The sequence below is a fragment of the Rhinatrema bivittatum genome, chromosome 1 (assembly GCF_901001135.1).
Source record: "Rhinatrema bivittatum chromosome 1, aRhiBiv1.1, whole genome shotgun sequence".
Lineage (NCBI taxonomy): Eukaryota > Metazoa > Chordata > Amphibia > Gymnophiona > Rhinatrematidae > Rhinatrema > Rhinatrema bivittatum.
Genome location: NC_042615.1, coordinates 485,475,897 through 485,496,038, shown reverse-complemented (window position 1 = coordinate 485,496,038; position 20,142 = coordinate 485,475,897). Strand labels below are relative to the sequence as shown.

Here is a 20,142-nt window from a genome sequence, read left to right as displayed (position 1 = left end):
GCCATGAGTGTTGCACCATGCTTCAAATACTCTCCAGATCCTTACGTAGGTGAAGGATGTGGAAAACTTGCGAGCTCGGAGTGTATATCACGGGCTCCGAGTAGCCTCTTTTCTTCAGTCTAGCCCTCTCAATGGCCAGACCGTAAGAGAGAATTGAGCCGGATCCTCGTGGAGGATGGGACCTTGACGTAGAAGGTCCCGGCGAGGAGGCAGGGGAAGGGGCTCCCCTGCCAGTAGTCTTCTCATGTCCGCGTACCAGGGTCTTCTTGGCCAGTCTGGTGCCACTAGAAGAACTAGGCCCCTGTGTCTCTGAATCTTGTGGATGATGGCGCCCAGCAGAGGCCACGGAGGAAATGCGTATAGCAGAGTCCCTGGAGGCCATGGCTGAACCAGGGCATCGATTCCGTGTGAGAACGGGTCGCGTTTGCGGCTGAAGTATCTGGGTACTTGAGTATTGGACTTGTCCGCTAGTAAGTCCATGTCCGGAATCCCCCAGTGATCCACAATCATCTGGAAGGCTGTGGGTGCCAGCTGCCACTTTCCCGGATCTAGGCTTTCTCTGCTGAGGAAGTCTGCCGTGGTGTTGTCCTTCCCGGCAATGTGGACGGCTGAGATGTCCTGAAGATTCGCCTCTGCCCAAGCCATCAGCGGGGCTATCTCCAGAGATACCTGTTGGCTTCTGGTTCCGCCCTGACGGTTGACGTATGCCACCGTGGTGGCGTTGTCTGACATCACTCTGACTGCTCTGTTCTTCAGTCTGTGAGCAAATCGTAGGCATGCCAATCGGACTGCCCGGGCCTCTAGACGGTTGATGTTCCACGCTGCCTCTTCTCTGTTCCACCGCCCCTGTGCGGTGAGTTCTTCGCAGTGTGCTCCCCAGCCGCTCAGGCTGGCATCTATGGTGAGCAGAGTCCACGTGGGGGAGGACATCTTCGACCCCCTGCTCATGTGGCTGGACTGCAACCACCACCGTAACTGGGTCCGTACTCTGGCTGGCAGAGGAAGGTGCGTGGAATAGTTCCGAAAGCGGGGGCTCCAGCAAGAGAGCAGGGAGTGTTGTAACGGCCTCATATGAGCCCTTGCCCAAGGTACCACTTCCAGTGTGGATGCCATGAGGCCGAGAACCTGCAGATAATCCCAAGCTATGGCCCGACTGACTCCCATCAAGTACCGGATACGCGTCTGAAGTTTTAACCTTCGCTTGGTAGTGAGACTGACTGTGTCTGCCTGGGTGTCGAACTGCACTCCCAGGTATTCCAGAGATTGAGAAGGCTGTAGGCAACTCTTGCTGAGGTTGATTACCCAGCCTAAACTTTCGAGAAGGGCGATCACTCTGTCGGTTGTCCGATGGCTCTCTTCTCGTGACTTTGCCCTGATCAGCCAGTCGTCTAGGTAGGGATGGACCAGGATTCCTTCCCGTCTGAGTGCTGCTGCTACCACTACGACCACCTTGGTGAAGGTCCGCGGTGACGTGGCCAACCCGAAGGGCAGTGCCCGGAATTGGAAGTGGCGTCCTAGAACCTTGAAGCTTAGGTAGCGCTGATGATCCGGATGGATCGGGATATGCAGGTAGGCTTCCGACAAGTCTAAGGCCGTGAGGCTGTACTGCGGCCTTGACGGAGCGCAGAGTTTCCATGCGAAACCTCGGGACCTTTAAGTATCGATTGACTGACTTGAGGTCCAGTTCGGGCCGAAAGGTGCCCCCTTTCTTGGGTACCATGAAATAAATGGAATAATGTCCAGAATTCACTTCCCATGCAAGTACTGGGATGATGGCTTTCAAGGACAGGAGCCTCGCCAAGGTAGCTTCCAATGCTGCCTTCTTGTGTATGGGACATGAAGATTCCACAAACTTGTCCGGAGGGAGCTGATGAAAGTCCAGATAGTAGCCCTCCCGGATAATGGCGAGGACCCACTGGTCCGATGTAATCTCAACCCATCTGGGGTAGAAGAGGGTTAACCTGCCCCTATGGCTCCGTCCCCCAGATGAATCGGCGGATTCTCATTGTGAGGCGCGGCTGGGACCTGAGCCCGGGCCTGCTCCCCTCTTGCGCTGCTTGGTCCGAAAGGACTGATTCCGGGCCTGAGGACGAGGTGCCTGGTAGCGACTCCTGTAGGGAATGAAGCGCTGGGAGCTTCTGCCCCTGGAGGGCCTTGGAAAGGCGCGCTGGTTCCTTCTGACCCGATCTTCCGGCAGTCGAGGTACTGGAGAGGCGCCCCATGTGCTGGCCAGTTTATCAAGGTCGCTGCCAAACAGGAAAGAGCCCTTAAAGGGCAATCTGGTGAGTCGTGTCTGAAGGCGCATCGGCTGACCATTTCCGGATCCAGAGCTGCCTCCTGGCAGCTACGGAGGATGAGATCCCCTTGGCTGTTGTCCAGACTAGGTCTGATGCAGCATCCGTGAGGAACGAGAGAGCTGACTCCATGTCTGCTGCAGGAGCGTTGTTCCTGACCTGTGACAAACAGGAACGCGTCACCACTGTGCAGCAGGTTGCAATCCGCAAAGATAGAATTGCCACCTCAAAAGTCTGTTTCAGAATGCCGTCCAGTCGCCGGTCATGAGGCTCCCTGAGGGCCGCCCCCCCTTCAACTGGAATGGTAGTGCGCTTGACCACAGCGCTAATCAAGGCGTCCACCTGAGGGCACGCCAGCAGCTCCTGAATAGCCGGTGCCAGTGGATACATGCCCGTCAGGGCCCGCCCCCCTTTGAATGAGGCCGCTGGTGCAGCCCATTCTAAATCTATCAGTTGTTGTGCCGCTTGCAAAAATGGAAACACGCTCAGCGAGCGTGCAGGCTCTCCAAACTGCTTTGGAGATGGAAATTAATAAGTTGCTACGCTTCCTGTGGGGGTATATATACCCGTGCTGACGTCAGATCCGTCTCCAACTGCTAGCATGAGCATACTATACCATTTGTTCTGAGTCCATCTGGCTACACGACAGGAAAGTAGCTTTAGAAGCTTTTTGTAATTCAGAAATATAGACAGCCACAATGATTGAACACTGCTTATCAAAGATAGGCAGGGAGAACCCTAGTCATGCATACTGTTCTGAAAGTAGAATACCAAGGTATCTTCAGGAGAAAAACCAGATCACAATCATAGGTATGCAGCACAAGTACCTTTACTCCCCCCCCCCCCAAAAAAAAAATACTGGTAGATTTCTGCAGGTCCCCAAGTATTTAACAGATTAGTAACCTACTTTCAAGCCACTACTGTCTCTGTAACATGGGATCCATATAGAACAAAGCAAACAAGAAAAGGAAGGGTGAAGGTACATCACTAGCCACAAGAAGCTACAGCTCAGTCAGTTTTGCTCGCTGTGCACTGGAAGTAGTGTCACAGCAAGTATCAAAGGCAAGCAGACCCAAAATTAAGAAGGAAGGAAGGAGGTGCCCAGCATGCAGGAGAATAAAACAAGAAAGCAAGTCTAGTATCTCTAGTTTAAGAGAGATCTAAAGTTTCACTTTAAGCAAGCTTTTATACACATTTAGATGTCACCACAGAAATAACAGCACTGCCAACAGCTCCTGCCTCTACTTCTGGCCCTCACAACTCACTGTGACACTTGACAAGATAAAGCAGCAGATCAGTGCTGCCCTGGTCAGAAGACATACTATGTGCGCATGCAGAAATCACCAGAAAAGATTCAGAGTACTTGTGACAAGGCCTACGATAAGAATGGCATCCTTGGACTTATCTACTCTCCTTCCCAAAGCCAGATGTAGTTACATCAGAACTGGGATTTGTATAAATTCTTTCAATTGCATAAGACCATAATGTGCTTCACAGTCGCAGCACATCACAAACATACTGGATGAAGACCTGTAAGTACACTCATCATACTCTGCCTTCATTACAGATTCACGGGCTTACAATTGAGGGAAGCGTAAGCCTGTAAAAGCAGAAAATCAATCAAATAAAAAAAGAAATAAAATGAGCACACCTGTAGTAAGAACTATTGCCCAAGATACAGACTTATATTTAGATCACAAAATGTGGAACTACTACAAATGATCCTAACAACTGCTGAAAATGGCTATTTAAGACAGCGTAGAAACCAAATTAACTCAAGTACTATGTATTTTCCCCTTAGACCATAAATAGAAAATCCCTTAAATAGTAACTTATGAATTTAAGACATGAAAAAAAGGGAAGGGAAGTATAAAAAGTACAGAGGTTTTTCTGCTGAGAGCAGTTCTTGGCTACCATATGCTGAACCATGACTAGAAACAAAATTCTTGTGTGAGCTGTCCTCTACTGTGACTCTTCCAACTGTGTGCCTGTAGCTCTGAAACCCTTTCACCTCCCCAATGTCAGAAAATACTTTCAGTGACAAGGAGAGACTGCAGAGAACAGGAGAGCATTAAAAAGCCAGCAACGGAGAGATCACATGATGTGAGAGAAGCAGGATATAGGAGTCTGCTCTCTCTCGGGGCCCGCCCCCACTTACCATCCACTGCCATCAATGTTTCTTTGCCAGCAAATTTTTCACTTTAACACCTGGGCAAACCCTGTTCCTCTGAGTGGCATTTGCTACGGGTGATAACAGCAAAACTAGGGGAAAAGGATAAAGAAAAAGGGAACGTGCAAGCTGGTATCTCCCAAGATGGCAGACAAGAATAAAGAGAATGATCGTGACAGAGCTAGCGATCAGTGAACTTAAGTTGGTGCTGGTAGCCACATTAGAACCAGAGCTAAAAAAATAGGTGATAAATTAGATGAAGTTTTGGCATCTCTTTCCAGGTTTGAGCGGCATATGGTGAAACAGAACAAAGTATATCAGATAAGCATGATGGCCTACACACCGTGCAGACTGCTGTCACAGTGTTACAGACAGCCCTGGAAAAAAGCAAGAGGAACAGCTGGAAAATCTCGAAAATAGGTCTCGCCACAATAATTTATGATTTGTGGGCATACTGGAAAAAAATGGAGGATCGAGAGTTATCAGGTTTTCTGGAATCCTGGCTTCCCCCGAGCTGAGCATCTCTATAAGTATAGGGATCTCCGATTGAACGAGCCCATCCTTGGGGCCCTAAAAGAGAGACTGCTGACCCATGAAGGGGGTGATAGTTCGATGTTTGATTTCGCTCAAAACATGGAGATCCAACAAGCAGTCCAAGCCGGGAAGCAGTTAACATACAATGGAAAAAAAGATACTGGTCTTCCAGATTATTCCTCAAAACTGTCCTCACAAAGAAGAAAGTTCGCTCCCATCTGCTCAAAATTATTCCACCTGGGAATCCAGTCAGCCTTATCCAGCTAAACTCAGGGTAGCCCACAAGGATGGTGTGAGATGGTTCAACATAGCTTTGGAAGCAAAATAATTTTTGGCTACTCAGGAAGCAGGGAAAGGAAATATCCATCCTAACCCTGACCCTGCCACTTGAGACAGAAAGCACATGGTGTGTGGATCCTTGATATATCTTCAAGCCAGGAGCTATTCTGTGCTGGATATTTTAGCAGTTCTGCTATTTTGTTCAAGATATAATCGACCCTTGCCTGAGAAACAGACGTATACAGAGGCAAATAGGTACCCATAATGATACATCTGGCAGAAGACAACATGCGGGGGATGTGAAAGAACATTTCAGACAAATCAGTCATGTTTCCCGCAGTTCAGCAGGCATTAACTGCATATTCATTTAACAGAAATTTGACGTGGCTTTACAAAGTCATTTTTACTTTACTTGATGCACTATATATCATATCATTATTGGTATGGGTTTTTATACCTGGGGAATGAGGTCTGCAAATAGATATATTTAAGAAGGAGGTGGGGTTGGGTTGGGTTTTTTGGGGTGGTTTTTTTTAGCATGGAATGAGATCTCTAATTGGATGGGTTTATACAAGGATATGGATTATGGGTTTGGGAAGGGATGGGGGCAAGGGGAGAAGGGACAGTATATTTTTTATTGCACAGATGACAAATTTGGGCTTTCTAGTTTTTCTTAGATTCCAGATGGAGTGGGTTACTGAGTGAGAGCTCATGCTGGGAGGGCTCCCTCTCATACAAGATGTTAGCAGGCAGACAACAAATGGAGACTTCAGTATGTTAGGATGATAAATTTCTTCAAGTGTGGTAAGAAATTTATCCTGGAATGTGTGTGGAATAAACTCAGCAATTTAAGAGATCTAAGATCCTGTCTGCGCTGAACAAAAATCAAGCAGATTTGGCAAACTGCTAAGGCGGTAATGAGAGGGGGGAATTATCTCCCTTGTGGCTAAAAGGAGGAGAGATTGACAAACATTGAAATTGGAAAGGCAATTACAGAGCGCAAAAACGACAGATACTAACAAAAGAAAAAAGGGAAAAGAAGAGTGTCACTTTTTACAAATATAAGCTATATCAATATAGTAATAAAACTGGTAAATTTCTGGCCAAATTAGGGCCAGTGGGGACAACGTCGATTTATAAATACACTTAAGACAAAGAAATGGAAAATAGTTAGAAATAAGGAAATTACAAATACCTTGATGGAATATTATAAAGACTTATACAAATCAGAGGGAGGGAATTTCTACACAAGATTACACTCCTGAGGTTTACTGAAACCCAATTGGAATGGTTAAACCGCCCAATCAATGAAGAAATTAAAGTACAAATTGGACAAACCAAACCATTAAAGGCCCCAGGACCAGATGGATTCAGTGGTGATTTCTAGAAAAATTTTGTGGGACCAGATTTCCAAACCACTCACTTTAAGTCTTTCAGGATTTGTTGGAAAAGGGAACATATCCGGCAGGTGCAAATATGGCCCAGATTATTGTTAGTTCCAATATTTTGTGCCTCAATGTGAAGAAATATAGCACTATCCCAAAGATAAAGAACTTCACATAAATTCCTTACTATATATATCTTATTTATCACATTTATAAGGCCATCATAATAGGCATTCCCGGTGATAAAAACACCTTCTTGGCCTTAATTTTAATAATCAGTCATCGCTATCTTGAGAACTGGTGGATTCTCCTGAAGAATCTAAGAATGTAACCCATTTGTTTGACTTTTTGTTGCCATGGATACACCGTTCTATTTTTGTAATTCTTTAACACAATTCAGCTTACAAATTTTTTCTTGTTTAAACTAGCTTTAAATTGGTCAATTGTGTTATGTTCTTTTAACACTTTGTCAAAATTCTCAACAGACATGGAACTTTTTCAATGGTTCAGAAACCTTCTTTGTCGTCTCGATTATTAGCAGCATAAGGTCTAAGGAACACTCATTTAAAATGGCTAGCCACCTATCAACAAACATTATCTTCTAAATATATTTTTGGCTCTTTATTAATACACAGGCCACGTGGGATAATCTCTGACATATTGTAAAAGTGTTGCACTATGCATTTCAGCTCTGAGTTGTTTATGATGATTTAATAAGTTTGCCCAAGGGACACAAAACCACAAAAATCCAAGCCCCAATGGTAGCTCACTGCCTAGAATACAAACATAGCTTTGGTGATTTAAGATGGGGGATTTTAGAACATCCTGTCGAGTCACCTTTTAAAGTAACTTTTCAATGTTGTTAAATTGTAGAGAGCAATTTTGGATATTCTATTTCCCTGTATGGGTTGAATCCAGAAGTTGAATGATATTCACTGATTTGAATATTAAAAAATATTTTTATAAATAAAAGTATATATACCAGAATTGAACACCTCAGTTTCCGGTCTATCTTTGGCATCAAAATGAAAAAGACACTGTGTGCAGAAACACTGAACAAAAATGCTGTTGTGGTTTTGTCCATTCAATTTTAGCAGTATAGATTAAGCCGAATCATCACAATGAACTAACTATGAATTTTATCTATTTTTATTCATAGCCTTCGCTTGATAATCAATTGTAAAGGATGCATTAAAATTATGAAATAGTCCCCCTGAAGAAGGCACATGAAACACGGACCTGTGTCGGGGAGTTCTCTTTGGATTTACGGTGACCTTGTTGCAAGCTAAGTTTTTAAACTGCATATAAAAAATACTTTTAAAAAAGTTATGAACATGGCTGATGATTAAAAATCTGCAGGCTGCAATGGCTGTTGCCGATGCCCTAGACGATGTTTCATATGCTTCGTAGATGGACCTCAAAAGGTGTCGAGAACACTCTTCCATGTCATGAAGAGGCAGAGGTATTTGAGCCGCAGTCGAGGAAAGCATACCTTTTATAGCTTGCATGCACTCATATAGATATTGTACCAGGTAGAATTGATGGTGCATAATTCGGGCATTCGACATTGAGTTATGGTATATTTTCCTGCCAAACTCATCTAAATATTTGTTGTCTTTGCCTGGTGGGTATGAGGAATGTGACTGTTTTCTTAAATCTTTGCATCGCCAACTGTACCACAATTACCTCATGCTTCAATTGTAGTAGAGTACGGTGATGTTTTCCTAATACGGAATTTTAGGTCTGTTTTCCTGGAAACCACTGCGATTGCGTAAGGTGTTTCCCAGGATTTCTGTAAGACGGGATGCAGGAGCTCTTGTGGTGGAAGAGATGTTGGTTCCCCTGGAGTCTCAAAAATCTTTAGGAGACCAGGGGTTTCTGACCTAGGGTCTGTCTCTTTTTGGACCTCTAGATGCAGTATTTTACCCAATTTTTCTAGAAATTTTGGGTATGTAAAGTCTTCTGGAGGGGAATACGGCTCCTGAGGTTGTTCCTGTGGATCCGATGGGAATCCCGTAGATGATGATGGGGATGTTTGCAGTGAAGGAGAATCAAATGATGTATCCTGTTTATAATTTGGTGAAGCTAGTCGGTTTGCTATGGGAGATGTCGGAGGCTCCACCGGACTGTTCTCTATTAGTCTGCGTTTTATGTTCCTGAGAACTGTCAGTATCAATAGTAGTCATTTTGAATGATGACTGAAGAGTTTATAAAAACCTGCTAAGGATTGGGACAATTGATAAAATGCCTCTTTTGTACGAGGGGGCATTATCGTACAATCATCTGGTTCGTGCGACTCACATGCTTTAGGGTGCATTGGTTTGTTCTGAGGTAAAGTAGTGTATACTTTATGGTCTTTCTGTTTTTTGTTGCAGATGATGTCCCTCGAATCCTCTGAAGCTGTAGAAGCGGTAGAGGAAGCAACTTGTATTACCTCACTGTGAGAGAAGGTATTTGAAGGTATTTAGAAGTCGAAGGGCTTACTTACCATGTTGCACTCCTCTTTACAGACTTTTTGTGGTGGGAGTGTCGTGAGTGCTTATGATAGTGTGACGACGAGTCTGTATGACTTCTTCATGAAGACTGTGATAGTTTTCTACATTTTATTGTAAACTCTGTTGAATTATCTCTCGAAGAAAGGGAAGTACCTGAACGAGGTGAGGTTATTGATGGAGAGGCTGAAGACCTGTGTGAGGGTCCACGTCTTCGTTTCAACTCATTTTGTAATACATGAGATGGGTGCTCATGTGTCTTATGCGCGGATCTAGACTTATGCGCATATCTTTCTGTTTCCGTTGCCGTGCACCTAGATATAGTTGGTGCTGGGCGCACAGGTGGTGTCTGCGCCGGGTGCACAGAAATCTTCTGCGCCGTGCGTGCTGGGTCCTTCAGTGCCGTGCGCATAGAAATGTTGTGCGCCGATACTTCTTCAGGCACTGAAGTGTTATGCGTCGACACTTCTGTATGCGCATAAGGCGCAGAAGTTTTCAGTGCCAATGTGTCCTGCACTGGCGATTTTGGCTCTTTGGATTTTTGAAAATCCGACGGCCCTTGTCGACTTGCCTCCTCCTTACCTCCAAGATTGGAGGACTGAGGATCCCACGATGATGCCCTCTTTTTTGAGGGAGCCGATAAAATCGCAGGGCCAGGCAACGAATGAGCCTCCGATGGCTCCGGTGAGGCAAAATGTTCCTGAAGTCTATAGGCCCTTTGCTTTAGTGCCCTGGGTGACATCCTTGAGCAAAATTCACAATCTTCCCGATTGTGATCTGGTCCTAGGCATCGGTAACATCTGTCATGGCCATCAGTGACTGACATTACCTTGCCGCAATTACAGGGCTTAAACTCCGATTTTGACATGTTTTGTTTAATAATGCTGAGGAAAAGAATAGCTCCGTGTGCGATCCCGCGCGTGGAAAGAACAGACTGAGGAGATTCCGTTACTTTCCTGTGCGGGAACACATGCGCAGCCGCAGAGAGCAAGGCTCTGATCTCTGCTTTGACAAGCTCCGCCTCCCGGACCTGATTGACAGATCCCATGACAGCATGGCTAATTCAGCCCTGCTATCGAAGGAAAAAAAAAAAAAAAGGATCTGAAGCACCTAGACTCTCTTATCATAAAATTTATCTGGCAAGATAAGAAACCACGCATTCCTTTAGCTTGTCTGAAACACTAAAGGTGTCTAGGAAGAATAGCATTACCAGATTTAGCAGAATATAATTTTGCTAGCCTTTTGCACATTTTGCTTGATTGGATTTACAATAAGTCTGACTGCATAAATTTAGGAGAAAATCGCTGGTTGTGCCCACAGATTTGAAATACATCTTACATATTGCTTCTGCAAAATTGCAAAAGGAGGTGTCTAGCTACACTCTGATCTCTCCGCTCAGATGAGCTTAGAGAAGCCTGGCAAGGTTCTACCTGAATTTCCCCCCCCCCCCCCCCCCCCCCCAGTGCTCACAATTGTTAACTATACAAGGTAATTTATATTTTGTTCCCGGCAGTCAGGCAAAAGATTTTCGCAGATGGGAGGAATGTGGTATTAGTTACAACATGTCCTAAATGAAGATGGTATTGTTTCCTTTTTCAACACTACAAGATCAATACGAGCTGCGAGTCATGTATTTCTTCTCCTATATTCAATTAAAACATTATATAGCCTCCTTGCTGGGGAAGGATGAAGTTTTTGTTTTTAGATGACTTGAAAGAACGTTTTTGCCCAGAGTTCTGCAAGAGATCATTGTCTAGGTTGTGGATAGTTTTGCAGAAACATAAGCCTGGGATGGATTTTACATCTATTGTGAATTGCTGGTCTAGAAAGAGTGGCTTCACAATTACGGAACCAATGGTAAAGTTCAGTTTTCAACATCTCAAAGACCTTTCTGAGAATGTATATCTCCGAGAACTTAAATACAAATTCCTATGCCACGCATATATTTCCCAGTCTCAGGCTTACGGGGCTGGAATAGTTGATATAGAGTCACTTGAGAGATGTAAAGTGTCGGTGGGTAATCTGACCCACACCTTTTGGGTCTGTTCAAATTCTCAGTGCTTTTGGATAAAAGTAGTGGGTTATATTTCCAATATTGGGATATAAGGTTCCAGAATCCCCAGAGGCTGTTCTTTTTGATTACTTTCCCCTACGATCTTTTAAAAATAAAGGAGATATTCTACATTTAATTTAATGGTATAATCATGGACATTTTAAGGGATGGGTAAGAGGAGGGGTATCTGACTGAGGGCCTCAAACCTGTTTGATTATTCCTCTGATTTGACAACCAGTGGGGTGCAAGAATCCAATGCACTCTGCTGATTCTTGTATTTGGTATTGTAATTGATTTATTGAAAATAATAAAAAATTAAAAAAAACCACGAACATTAAAAAGAGGCCAGCAGCAGTGAAAAAGTGAATGTCACAAGCAGATAAGGAATTAGATACAGAGAAATGTACCATAGAGTTACACTAGTTACAGATTAGATGCGCTTATGGTAACTAGATATAAGTGGTTTCTTGTTAAATAAATGAGGTATGGTAGGAATCAATGTTGTAAAGGTTAGGTTTTACTAGAGCAAGAGTCCTCAGTCAGTACAGGTGCCTTCAAATGTTTAAAACGGGGGGTGGGGGGGGGGGGGGAGAGGATGAGCAGGCAGCATGGCAAAGCAGGAAAAATCTCAGGTGTTTATAATTTTGGGTCTGGCCACAGTCACCAGACCTGTATGCAGCTGTTGCTGACACTGGGTCCAACCAGGGGCCAGGTAAAGAAGCAGCAACTGCTGTGACCAAGGCCAGGCCACACACTGGTGCCACCTAGCCACAAAAAATGGAGATGAAGGAGTGAAGGAAGAAGGGAGGCAGGGTAGTCATAGCACGTAATGACAAAACTGAGAAAAGTAAGTTTGCTTACCGTAAACGGTGTTTTCCTATAGATAGCAGGATGAATTAGCCATGCTTTCTGGGTGATGTCCTCTGGCGGCATGGGGCGGAGCCTTCTCAGTATGCAGAGCTTTGCTCTGCACATATGCATGGTGATTTCCCATGTGATCACCTCTTCTACTCAGGTGATACTAACGTTACCTCAGCATACAGAACCGAATAAGAAAGCTGTCTAGGGAGGAGAGCAGGGCCGCATGGCTAATTTATCCTGCTATCTATGGAAAACACCATTTACAGTAAGCAAACTTGCTTTTTTTCTTGTCGATAAGCAGGCTGAATTAGCCATGCTTTCCGAGAGTCCCCAGCCTACAGTTGCTAAATATATGCACAAACAAAATCACCTGGTTGCTGCAGAGATGTGAGTGCAGAGGATGTCAGTTTGTAGTAGTTCCGTGTGCAACCCAACCAGTTCGTGGACAGCTTTGATCTCCAACGGTATTATGCAACACTGATACTCACCGTGAGTTATCTGAGGCCGATTGCTGGTCAAAGTAGTAGTGAGATGTAAACGGTATGTACGAACGACCATATCGCCACTATGAAGCTACCCAATAAGGGTACTTTGAAGAGATGTGCAATGGTCGTTACTGCAGCCCTCACTTGATGTGCCTTAACTGAGTCCATAAGTTGTGAGGAATGGGACGAGTAGCAAAACTAGATGTACTGAGTTATCCAAATAGCTATAGTCCTCTTTGATACGGGAGCCCTGGTGCATTTGGGTTAAATGATACAAATAGTTGAGAAGTCCATTTAGTTCTCTGTGTTCTTTTGTAATAAGCTAGTGCTCTCTTACAGTCCAATGTGTGTAGTAACTTTTCCCTTTCATTGTTATGAGGTTTGGGACAGAATGTAGGCAGTGTAATTGTTTGATTCAGACAGAAAGCTGGCAAACCTTTGGTAAGAAGGTTGGGTGCGTCCGTAAGGAGACCGTCATGGTAAAACTGTAAATATGGCGGATAGTGAACCAATGCTTGGAGTTCACACACTCTTCTCGCTGAAGTTACTGCAACAAAGAACACCACTTTCCACGTTAAGTACTTCATGGGAACCTCCCTGGGGGGAGCATGAACTTTTCCAGAACATTTAAATCCCACAGAATAGGAGGCTTGGAGATTGGAGGACAAACACGAATGAGTCCCCTCATGAATCTAGAAACCAATGGATGTGTTGAAATGGTGAGCCCATCCTTTGGAGTATGATATGCCACTATTGAGCTAACTCTGATAGAGGATGTTGCCAATCCTGCTAGCATATGCAAACATAAAAGCTCAGGGCTGCAGGAAAATGGTTCAGTTTTGTTTGTAGTACACCAACTATGGTATCTATGCCAATTTTTAGCACAATTCTTTCTCAGTGATTGTTTCCTAGCCGAGACCAGGATGTCCTGAATGCCTAGAGGTAAGCAGAGGTGGTCTAGTACCCTCCTTTCAATCTCCACGCTGTCAAATGAGGGGAGGACTGCATTGCATGTAAAAGGGTACTCTCCTCCTGTGTCTGGAGGTCTGCACTGTTCCCCAAGGGTATCGGAGGAAGAATGGAAAGTTGAACGAGATAAGCATACCATGGTTGTCTTGGCCAGGCCGAAGTGATTAGAATGAGATCTCTCTCATCCACGATGCACTTTTGCACTGTCCAAGGTATTAGTGGTATCGGAGGATACACACAGAAAAGGTTTCCCACCCAAGGAATAAGGAACGCATCCTGTGAATATCTCCTGGTGCTTGAGTAAACTATACAAAAACGGCGTAGTTTCGCTGTCTGTTGCGAACAGATCTATACAAGGCATGCCCAACGTGGCAAAGAGATTGTTTGCTACTGACTGGTGAAGGGCCCACTTGTGGGGATGAAATATTCTGCTGAGTCTGTCGGGTTCTAAGTTCACAATTCCTTGCAGGTAGGTCACTCTCAATGTGATCAGGCGAGCTTCTGTCCATTCCAGAATCTGCACTGCTTCCCTGCACAGGGCTCTGGTACCTGACCCTCCTTCCTTGTTTATGTAAACATCACTACCTGATTGCCTATGTACAACATGGCACACTTCCCTTGGAGCTGCGGGGTAAATATGTGAACAGCATGCCTTATTGCCGTCAATTCTAAAAGGCTGATTTGACATTTGCTTTCCAAAGACAATAATCCTTGAGTTTTTAGTCCTGACATATGGCCCCCCTCCTTCTTTGATGCATCTATTGTCAATATAAGTTGGGGGATGAAATGGTGGTGAAATGGTGTTCCTATGGTTAGAGATGACAATGTCTGCTACCATGCTACGCCCCGCTTCATGGCCTTCAACATCACCTTCATGGAAAGTGGTTGACGGTACTGGGACTGCTGAGATTTAAGATCCCACTGTAGATGTCGCATCTGAAGGTGAGTATGAGGGACTACATAAATTGGGTTATTTGAGACCAGCGATTGTGAACACTGGGTAAACGTGTTAGTGCAAAGGAAAATGAGTGTTGGAGTGAATGGGGGTGATTGTAAGATGTTTGAGCTCTGCTTGGGGAAATTGTGTTGTACTGTTACTATGAAACTGATGCTGGGATAACATTGAGATCCAGTTTGGAAATATCGCAATTGAACTGCTTATGTCTGCTCTCTTGGATGTCTATATGTGACAAAGATTTACAAAAAAAAATAAAAATAAAAACTTAATGAGATGATATGCTGAATGGCAAGCCATCCTCCAAGTTGCTCATAGAGACACCAGCGAAAGAACACTCAGTTTGGTAGTCACATGGACAATGCCGCAGGGTTCTGAAAATACAGGTCCCACTGAGAACATAAAATGGATGAGCATCTTGAGAAAAAGTCTTATGACAAGACCATTGGTCTCTTGGAGACAGACTGTACAGAAGACAATGTTTGTTCTCCTCAAGAGGAACATCTTGTGTTCCTTGGAACTGAAATGGACTTCACTGAACTCTATTCACAAGGAGGAACTGAGACTGGACTTGATAGCTTACTATGAATAGAGACTAATTTTCAGTTATTTTATTTTCCCTGGGCATTTCAATGTTAAAGTCATTTTTCTAATGTTTTTTGTTGTAACATGCAAATTCCTATGGAAAATAAAACTAAAAATGAAGGTCCCTAACTATGAGTCAAAAGTATTTTAAGTTACTGGATTGCTACAACTGGCTGACAGGATGATCCCTTCATTAGGCAATCATCCAGGTAAGAAAACGGATATCACCATCACCTTAGATGTGCCATCACAACTGCAAGATCAAAACTCTTGGTGCTGAAACTGTTAGAGCCACTAACCTACCTCCCAGAAAGCATGTGTAGGATACAGATGCAGAAGAGACCAACTGGTGATAATACAATATTTATTATAACCCTGGTCTATAAAGAAAAGCACAGTTGCGTACCTGTAACAGGTATTCTCCAAGGACAGCAGATTAGTCCACACACATGGATTGCATCATCGGATGGAGCCCTAGTCCGGAACTTTGATCTCAAATATTCTAGAACTTTCAAACATGCCCTACTGAGCATGTGCAGCTGTAGACATCACCCTGCCCCCTAGGCAAAGTCCCTCAGTCCATGATACAGCTAATACATGGAGAATCCAACTCCCAGGGGAGGAGAGTGGGTTTTGTGAGGACTAACATCCTGCTCAAAATACCTGTTACAGGTAAGCAATTCTTCTCTCTCAGAGGACAAACAGGATGGTAGTCCTTACACATAGGTGATTCCCAAGCTACAGGTTGTCTGAGCAAGACAAAGCGGGAAACTGCACCGTGCTGAAAGCACCACTTCTCTCCCTTTTACCTGTGAGGCAGCCAACCCACAAAGGGGTCTAGTCAGGAAAAAAAGAGTCTAGTCAGGAAAAAAAGAGTTGGGTTCTACAAAGAGAAAACCATAGAAACGACAGACAAAACCCCCATGCGTAGCAGGGGCGCCTAAGGCAAAGGAGTGATGCAAGTGCCAGCAAGAAACATACCCTGCATCGCAGAAAACATTACAAGCAGGTTTTTGGATCAGTACACCTTTATAACAGTAGGTCTAGAACCTCCTGGATACAGGAAAAAGTCTAGAGATGTAAAGAGGACCACCCTTGGTCAATGACCGCATGGTTTCCTTCATTGTTAAAATCAACCAAAAAACTAATTGGGGCCAGAGAACTCCCCAGAAAGAAACTGCGGTCCACTGGCATCTGAAGGACAGAATGCATCTGCAGAAGTGGATATGAATGTGGTTGCCCAGATTGATGAGTTCTTTCAAGCAGAGCACAGTAGGCTTTCACTTGCACACTACATAATGGCTTCAAAAATTGAGACAAGTTGCCTGGGTGCGGGTATTGTGGGAGACTTGGAAAGAAAGTGGTTTTTGCTTTCCCAGGGATATGTGTGTTCCTATCTTCAGTTATTAAAAGTAGTTTCCGCTAATATCTATTTAAGGGAATTGTAATTAAGTTCTTGAACAGGGCCTATGTTACTCCAGTCTTAGCCCACAAAGCAAAGCTTACTTTGTCAAATAATTGCTCAAAATGCTCAGGGGTGGCGGGTACCCTTACTCATATGTTTTGAACTTGCCCAATTATTAAGAAGTTCTGGGGTAAACTTCTTTACTACTTAGATTATAGTCTATTCCTTCGGATTCCTATGGAATTAGAGAAGGTACTTTTTGGAGTTGCCTTTCTGATAAAATAAGGACAGAAGGGGATAGACTTCTGGTGAGGAAAGCATTAATACAGGGCAAACTGTCTATTTTACTGAATTGGAGAGAAGTATCCCTCCCTCATTCTGGCAATGGAGGAATGAGCTGCATAATATGGCCGCTATGGAATCAATGGCCACAAGGGCCTCCCCCAACTCTAGGAAACAATTTTTTGCTTGTATGGGATAAATACATTCAGAGTCTTTCCAGCAGGGCCAGGAATTTACTTATAAATGCTTTATAGTTGGCTTATTATAATGTGCGATAACTGCTCCTAATGTAAAAGGTTGGATTTATTGTTAGGGCTCGGATGAGGTGGGGATAAGGAGGTCCCTTGTATATCATGTGGGCTATAACTTTTGGCTGCAAGTAGGATGAGCTTGGCTTGCAGCCCTACTTGGCCTAACTTTGAATGGGATGGGCTCCTCTTGTAGCCCCACTGGGCCTAATCTTCAGCTGTGAGCCGGATGGGCTCTTTCTCCAAATTTTGTGCGAAATTTGAAAACTCTGTGCAAATTCTGCAGTATGCAGTTGTACAGAATTCCCCAAGGGGTAACTGGAGGAGCAGGTTTCTGTTGGAGTTCTGTCCCAATCTCTAGTTTTGGGTAAGTGATAGACATCAGACCTCAGTCTGTTACTCGGTTTAAATCACTTTTTATTAGAAAAGCATGCACAAACTTCATATAACAATATACAGAAGCACCGCACCCGGTAGGATGCGAAGCCAATAGCTAAATAGGGTTTGTACCATTGCCTATGAAAAAATAAGAAGCATTTTGTTTGGTTTCCCCCCTCCTATAGAGAATCAACCTAAACCCAATAAGAAAACCCTAGCCCTATCATGTAGTGTTTTAACTGGAACACAATATCAAGAAAGGACAAAGAAAAACAGTGCTCCATCTGTTTGATTAATGCGGAAACTGGATATCACCCTTGCTCATGGTGAAAAGGAAGATTGTGAATTAAGGCCTGTAATCTGGTAACTCTGCTTGCGGAAGTGAAAACAACCAGTAAAAGCTCCTCCCTGAAAGGTAGCGAAGGTGACAAGTGTCCAAGATACGAATGGCAGTTGGACAAAGAAGTAGCTCAACGCCTATTCAGGAATTGGGGTAACCCAATCGACCTTTTTGCAATAGAAAACAACGCACAGCTGGAAAACTTCTGTTCAATATACCCGAGCTCGCAAAGGATCGCATTGGATGCTTTTCTAGTGAGTTGGTCTCACAACCTACTATATGTGTTTCCACTAGGTGGCGGCGCTCTAAGTATAGCAAAGTCTTTCAGCTGGGTGCTCCCTCTTATATCCTCTCTGATTCACCTCAGGCTCCGTGTGTAGAGGTGGACGGAGGTGTAGTACGCCCTTCACAAACCTGGAAACTAGATACGAACTGAAATTGGTTCTCCATCTAGAGGTGCGTAATAAACTGCGACAGCATTGAAATGAACTGGCAGCGATGACGTCGCAAGGCCTTGCTGGAACACCAATGGAGACACGAAAGAAGCCTTTCAGGCGGTCAGATAATGGCTTCATACCCAATGATGCATACCAGGAAGTGTAGCGAGAATGTTCTGTGGCAATTTATCCTGTTTGACAACTTGTGAGAATATATGTTTTGAAGAGTAGGAGAAATGCCCAAGCGTTGATAAGTAAGCCCTACAATTTCCATGCCGGGAGGAGTGGAGGGAATGTAGTAGTGATGCACTGTCCCGGGTGAAAAGCCTTGGACTGTCGCTCAGGGAAATTGGATTGCGAAGCAAGAGGTGCAGTAGTTAACTGTACCGTGGTTGTCACGGCCCCTGTACTACATAGATAACACAAGCTGCAAGTGCAAGTGGGCAAACAAATTCTGTGCCGCTGACCAGCAGACCGCAACGAATTTCTCTCCAGCGGTAAATGAAAGCATATTCTGTAATGGCCATGACCATCATTCAGTATCCGTTGTCTATGTTATAGATTAGATCTTTTTGGTTCGTGATGCACATCTGGAGAAACAAGAGATGAGTGGTACAGTAGGGAATGCGTAGGCAGTGAGACCAATCGATGAGACAGGTGTCTGGAGAGATTCTGAGTGGGTTCAGATAACCGCAGAAAGTTCTTTAGGTTTGGTTTGTTTTTTTTTGTTGCTCCTGGTTGCAACAGATTGTGTTGTAGGGGAACCCCACATTGCGAAAAGGTTCATGAGCTAAATCCTGTTGAAGTTGCCATGTGTGGGGGTCAAAAAATCCTTCTGAGCTTATCCACTCCAGGATTGGAAATGACCGACAGATAAGTTGCCTGCAGTGGAGTAGTGGTGAGCCCACTCTAGCAACTGAAAAGCCACTTTGTAAGGTTACATGAAGTAGACCCTCCTTCTTTGAATGTGTGTAACATGGTCACTTGGTTGTCCATGTGCGCCATGATTGTCTTCCCTGGCTATGGTCCTTGAGGGGCTCAAAGGGTGTAAATTGTTTTGTTTTTGTTTTTTTACTGCCATCAGTTCCCGAAGGTTAATATGAAGTGTGTCTGTACGCAGACCATAGGTCCTGTGCGTTGAATGCATTCAGATAAGCTTCCCATACTCTGGGGGATGCAACTGTGATTAGTCTCCCTTGATGTCGAAGTGGCTCAGAGGGGAACTCGATAGTGCAAGTTGGAGTAGTCTCCAATGCAGGTCCCTTTCCGTGCTAGTGGGCAAGGAAAAATGGGTGTGGACAATGGATGTAGATATTGAGCCCATTGATTTTGAAGCCCCATTGAAGGCAGTGTATATGTAGGCATGTGTATGGGACCACAGAAGTGGCTGCCCCTCTGTTGCACTGTGAAGGAGAGTGGTATACAGCATAAAAGCAAGTTTGCTTACTGTAAACGATGTTGCCGCAGATAGCAGGATGAATCAGCCATGCTGTCTTGGGCTGTCTGTCAGGCCCGAGAAGGCGGAGCTTTCCAAAGCTGTTACACAGAGTTCAACTCTGTGCGGCTGCACGTGAGTTCCAGTGCAGGAAAAACAGATTCTCCTCAGTCTGTGATATAGCAGTAGCTTAAAGTCATTCCCTTAACTGGCTGTCTAGGGAGGTGGGCGGGTCAGCATGGCTGATTCATCCTGCTATCTACGGAAACACCGTTTACGGTAAGAAAATGTGCTTTTTCCTGTTGATAGCAGGGCTGAATCAGCCATGCTGGATTGGGAGACCCAAGCTAAATGTTCACGCTATGATAGTATTGTTGTTCGTTTGTATCTGTAGTGTGACATATTTCAGTGGACAGCCAGTATCAACATTATGATTGCAGGGTACTGCCCTACCCACCCTGGCACAGTCTACTGCCTGGACCAACAATCAACAATGTGCTGTAAAGGTATGCAAAGAGGACCATGTCGCTGCCTTACATATGTCAATTGGCAGAA

At 44.4% G+C, this 20,142-nt stretch overlaps 1 protein-coding gene across 5 annotated transcripts in view; it reads right to left on the bottom strand.

The window, feature by feature from the left end:
- The window catches only part of WNK3 (WNK lysine deficient protein kinase 3), a 463,548-nt gene that overhangs the window by 323,293 nt on the left and 120,113 nt on the right, over positions 1 to 20,142 (bottom strand). The window lies entirely within an intron of this gene.